Source organism: Somniosus microcephalus, unplaced genomic scaffold (genome assembly GCF_052327205.1).
Source record: "Somniosus microcephalus isolate GS21.2 unplaced genomic scaffold, FLI_Smic_1.0 unresolved_chr9, whole genome shotgun sequence".
Taxonomy (NCBI): domain Eukaryota; kingdom Metazoa; phylum Chordata; class Chondrichthyes; order Squaliformes; family Somniosidae; genus Somniosus; species Somniosus microcephalus.
In genome coordinates, this window is record NW_028225187.1 from 6,098,532 (window position 1) to 6,104,785 (window position 6,254).

Genomic DNA, 6,254 nt, shown 5'->3' on the forward strand with positions numbered 1-6,254 from the left:
GATAACATGCATCCTAGGGTACTGAAGGAGGTGGCCCTAGAGATAGCGGATGCACTAAGGATGATTTTTCAGAATTCATTAGACTCGGGAACAGTGCCGATGGATTGGAGGGTAGCTAACGTTACCCCACTATTCAAAAAGGGGGGTAGGGAAAAAGCAGGTAATTACAGACCTGTAAGCCTTACATCAGTTGTGGGCAAAATGCTGGAGTCCATCATTAAGGATGAAATAGCGGAGCACTTAGCAAATGGGGACAGGATAGGACAGAGTCAACATGGATTTACAAAGGGTAAATCGTGCTTGACTAATCTATTGGAATTTTTTGAGGGAGTAACTGGTAGAATAGATGGGGGAGAGCCAGTAGATGTGGTGTACCTGGACTTCCAAAAGGCCTTCGATAAGGTCCCACATAAAAGATTAGCATGGAAAATTGAGGCTCATGGGATAAAGGGGAAAGTTTTGGCGTGGATAGGGAACTGGCTGTCAGATAGAAAACAGAGAGTTGGAATAAACGGCTCATTTTCTGAATGGCAGGCAGTAACAAGTGGGGTACCACAGGGATCTGTCCTGGGCCCCCAGCTGTTCACAATTTACATTAATGACCTGGATCAGGGAGTCGGATGCAGCATTTCCAAATTTGCAGACGACACTAAACTAGGAGGGGGGGTGGGCTCAGAGGATGAGACCAGGAAGCTCCAGAGCGATTTGGACAGACTGGGCGATTGGGCGGATAAATGGCAGATGCACTATAATGTGGACAAGTGCGAAGTTATCCACCTTGGGTGCAGGAACGGGAGGGCAAATTATTATTTAAATGGCAATAGATTGGGAGAGGGGGAGTACAGAGAGACCTGGGTGTTCTTGTACACCAGTCACTGAAGGCGAGCATGCAGGTGCAACAGGCGGTCAAGAAGGCAAACGGTATGCTGGCCTTCATAGCAAAAGGGTTAGAATACAGGAACAGGGATACCTTGCTGCAGCTGTACAGGGCACTGGTGAGACCACACCTCGAGTACTGTGTACAGTTTTGGTCGCCTCATCTGAGGAAGGATGTTCTTGCCATGGAGGGGGTGCAGCGGCGATTCACCAGGCTGATACCAGGAATGGCGGGAATGACCTATGAGGAGAGACTATGTAGTTTAGGGATGTACACACTGGAGTTTAGAAGATTGAGAGGGGACCTCATAGAAGTGTTTAAAATTCTGACAGGTCTAGACAGACTGGATGCAGAAGGAATGTTTCCCTTGGCGGGTGAGAACAGAACTAGAGGACATAATTTAAGGATAAGGGCTAAACCATTTAGGACAGAGATGAGGGGGAATTTCTTCACTCAGAGAGTGGTGAACCTGTGGAACTCATTGCCACAGAGGGCAGTGTACGCCAGCTCATTAAATATATTTAAGAGGGAATTAGATATATTTCTACGGGCAAAAGGGGTTAAGGGTTACGGAGAGAAGGCGGGGACGGGATACTGAATTAAAGGATCAGCCATGATCTCATCGAATGGCGGAGCAGGCACGAAGGGCCGAATGGCCTACTCCTGCTCCTATCTTCTATGTATCTATGTATCTATGAAAGCTACAGCATGGCCGTCAAACAGCCCAGAGACCCGGACCCCGCAGCACCCGTGTTGGGAGGCTCATATGGCTGCGTAATTTCACAAGGACACTCAGTATTACTCCACCGACAATGGGACAGACACAAAATGAAACACAGAAAACTAGCAAGGGTCTTTCTCGGCAGTCAAAGGGAGGGATAGAGAAATACACTGAATAAACAAGAGAGAGAGAGAGAGAGCGACAGACCGAATAACACAAGGGAGAGACAGAGACTGAGGGAAATCCGAGACTTCGAGAGAAACAGAGAGGGTTTGTAGACAGACAGGGAAACGGAGACTGAGATGAGGAGATAGACTTGCATGAAGGTGCTTTCTGCTGTGTAAAGAAATTCCCTGTTGTGTAAAGATGTTCCCCGTTATATAAAGTTGTTCACTCTTGTGTAAAGATGTTCTCTGTTGTGTAAAGGTTTTCCCTGTTGTTTAGAGATGTTGTCTGCTTTGTAAAGATGTCCGATATTGAGTAATGTGTTTCCTGTTGTGTAAAGGTTCTCCGTGTTGTGCAACGGTGTTCCCTCTTGTGTGAAGGTATTCCTTGTTGTGTAAAGGCCTAAGACCACCATCTCGTGCTGGAGAGGCGGCGCTGCAGGAATGCGTTGAGAGAAAGGGGAAGGCCAAGGCTGCTCCAAGTTTGCAGCATTTGCAGCTTATGTTGGTGCGAATAACGTGATTAGAAAGTTGTGTGGCAGATTCTTGTGTTTATGTCAGTTATACTATAGCTAAGCTTCGACCTTGTATATCACTTGGTCCACTTGTAGCTTACATCAATCGGCATAGTCGGCAGGATTGTAGACACTGGCCGATCCCACACGAAAGTTGCGCTAGAAAGGATGAGTACATTTAAATTACCACCCATAAATTCGAAAGCTCACAACGTCCTGTGAGAATCGGTAGGTCTGCGATTAAAAGCACATAGGTAGACAGACTCGAGAAAGGGGTGCAGTCTGATAAGCTGTGAAGGTGCAAAATCCACTCAGCCGGGGAGGCAGCAAAATCCTCTAAGCTGCGGAGGGGGCAAAATCCTCTAGGTCGGATAGGTGGCTAAATGGCCGGAAAAGTCCTATGAATATTGAATCCTTGGGAGTCATGGGGTGATCGACATGGACAAGGATGGCTGCCTATCCCAAACACCTAGCCTGAGCCCGAATTAAGAGGACATAGTCCCACGTGATGGCCAGGATCAAGTAGATGTAGGGAACTAAACACACAACAGAATCGTGATCCCGTGATGAGTGAGTGCGCAAAATAATTGTGTGTGGGTGAATGAGAGAGTGACATAAGAACCATTGAGAAGTAGGTCAGAAGTTATATAGAATGCCTCAAAAGGATGCAGAGATAGAGGAGGAGGGACTATCCCCTTGGGGAGATCCTGACTCCATCACTCACTATTTAGCGGACTAAGATCAAAAACTTATCGAAACTATGAAAAAAAAGGGTGGGATCCCGAAGACAGTGCAGAGAGCCAAAGGGCTTGGTGGAGAGGACAAACCAAAGATAAAGAGGGAAAAGGGTGAATGGGGAATCTTAGTTTGTTACCAGAAACAACGTAAGGAATTGAAACAGAAGGAAGAGATAAAGAAGTAAAAAGATATAATTTGCAGGCTAACGAATCTGAAAACTCAGCAAAGGAAGGGGAAAAAACACGGATTTGGAAAGCCAGGCAAAGCTGCTGAGTCACTGATTTAAAAAGGGGGGAAAAAAAGAGCGACTTAAATTTTTACCGACATGGAAGTTATTGACGTCTGTGCCGAGACAAATAAAACCCAAGATTGCTGAGTGAAAGGAACCTTAAACAAATGCTGGAATTTCAGTTAGTATGCAAGTGTGTGTTAAAGTGTGACATTTTTCCTGACTGAATTTTTTAGAAGATTCTGTATTTCATTGTCTGAAAGTCTGTCTTTAAATGAAAGATTCTGTTATGAGTGTTTTAGCTCCACCCACTTCTCTATTAAAAACGTTTAAAACTTTTGTCTTGTCTTGGATTTTGGAAGTTTTAAGACTGCGTGAATAAGATTGTGCCCCCAGAATTGAAAAAAACTACTACAATTTAAGTTAAGCTGGTGTGTTAAAAACTGAGAAGAACAAAAAAAGATTGATTAAGAAAAGATTAAATTTCAGTCGAAGATTTAACCTTGGAGTTGCGGCTGCTATGGTGAAAACTTCTAAAGCAGTTTCATTTGCTTAAATGTGAAAAACTAATTTTTCTCCAGTTATATTCAATATTTTTTTTACAGTATTTTGGAAAGACATCTGAAGAAAGGACAATAAGAAATATGACGTAATTTACTGTTTTCTGCAAGAATGTGCTATTTTGTTTTGTTTTATCTGTTCACTGTTTTACAAAAGATAAGCTTCAGCCTTGAAGTTACAGTTGTCAATGAGCCTGGAAGAAAATGAATTTGAATATTTACAATGCATACGTGATTGCTTCTTTGTTAAAAATGGTTTCTTTCTTTCTTTTCCAAGTGATACTGATTGGTAAAATAAAATTGATCTGGATCAAATTGGAGTTATGAGGATAATTAAACTATTAATACCAGACATTCATTGTGGCCAGGGTGAAATTCTAATTGGTATAAATTGGTGTAGTCCGAATTGAATAAGATAACTCCAGTTTGCAAGAACATCCGATATTGGCAGGTCCCGCTACAATACTTAATTGACTACGGTACTGGAAACCCTACAGAGTGTGGGACTAAAGGTAAACTCTGGAAAGATACAGGTAGGGAAGGATGGAGTAATCTACCTAGGATACAAAGTATAATAAATTAAAACACACAAGAAGATTACTGACCAACTCCAACAGGGCAATGCATGGGCAGCCAGGGCAGTCAAGCGGGCAGCTGAGAAAGGGAATCTGACCAATGAAGCCCAAGTGTTCGTGTTTAGTTAAAGTGTGAAAACACAACTGTCTATTTCGATCAGGAAAGTTTTCTTTAATTTATGTGAAGTGACGCAATTGCGTGCAGCTGAAAATGTTTCGCTCCAGCTTCTTAAAAATCTGCAAAGGAGTTAACCCTTTCCACAGACAGCTGTTTAAGTTCACCAAGCAACAACTTTAGTATGAACTTTAAAGATATTGGACATTATTAAATTTAAGTTTCTTAATTTTAAGCTGGTATTGCCCCAGTGACAGAAGGAAAATTATGATCTGATAAATTAACCCCTTAGGCTCTAAGAAGAGTCACAGTGGATTATCTTCTTTCTTTTGTTATATGGAAGTTATCTTGTAAACTTATTGCTGCAACACCTCAAACGGCAGGACGGCTGCTTGGGAGGCTGTCCTGTTAGCCAAAGATAAATCTATACAGATAGTTAGACATGAGCCAGAACCCCACATCTATGATAGGAATGGAAGGAGAGGAACACTGTTGCACCTGTGAAGAGGAACTAGAATATGCAGAGAGGATCAAGGAATTACCTTTGACGGAAACGGACTTACAGCTATATGTGGATGGGTCTCCTAAATATGTTAACGGAACACCACAAACAGGTTGGGCTGTGGTGATGGGAAACGGCACCATCCAGAGGGAAGGAAGACTACCAGGGGATAGTTCAGCACAAGGTGCCGAGTTAACGGCATTGACAGAGGCATTAAAATTAGCAGCAGGAAAACGGGTGAATATCTATACCAATAGTCGCAATGTTAATGGCATAGTACATGCTTATATGGCTGCCTGGAGTAGATGGGGTACATCGCCTGGGGGGCAAACACTTACTGCATGAGGGCTTAGTAAAGAGATTGGTAGCCATCTCGGGGCTAACCACGGAAACGGCGGTAGTGAAGGTAAAATACCACCAGCGGGGGAATTCCCCCACAGAGAAGGGAATCAGAGCCGCCGATCCTGCAGCCAGAAATGTGGTACAGCAACAGATTGCAGCGGTAAACAAGAGTGAAACAGAACCAGAAATGCAAATAGACATAGCCGCTATTATTGCATTACCAGAGGATATAGACATAATTACATAAGGAAGTCTCCTAGGAGGAGAAGCAGCTGTGGGAACGAAGGGGTGCAAGAGAAAGGGCGGGGGGAATATGGAGGATAGAGCAGCAAATATGTACACCAAGCTGTATACAACAAGAATGGATGAAAATGTACCATGCTAGACAACACACAGATATATCCAATATGTTAAACAACCTCCAGCGATGACACAAGCTGTGGGCAGATTCTTTAGACACTGCCGCATATGTGCACAGCATAACATAGGGTAACCTGTCAATGTAAAGTGTGCACATCAGCCAAGACCAGGAGGCCCATGGGAGAAGTTGCAGATGGACTTTACTGGACCTCTACCAAAATCAAAGGGAAAAATATACTGCTTGGTAATAATAGATCAATTTAGTAGATGGGTTGAATCATTCGCCACTAGAGATTGTACAGAAACAACAATAGCACGAATAATGGCAGAGCAGGTCGTACCACGATGGGGGGTTCCGCTGCAGATTGATTCAGACCAGGGAACACACTTTACAGGGAAGGTTATAAAGGAAACATGCGCATTATTAGGTATCAGACAGAGGTTCCACACACCATACCACCCTCAGAGTTCAAGGATGGTGGAAAGGATGAATCGAACTTTCAAATTATCCTTAGATAAAGCAATAGAAGACACAGGAAAGGGATGGGCGGAGTTA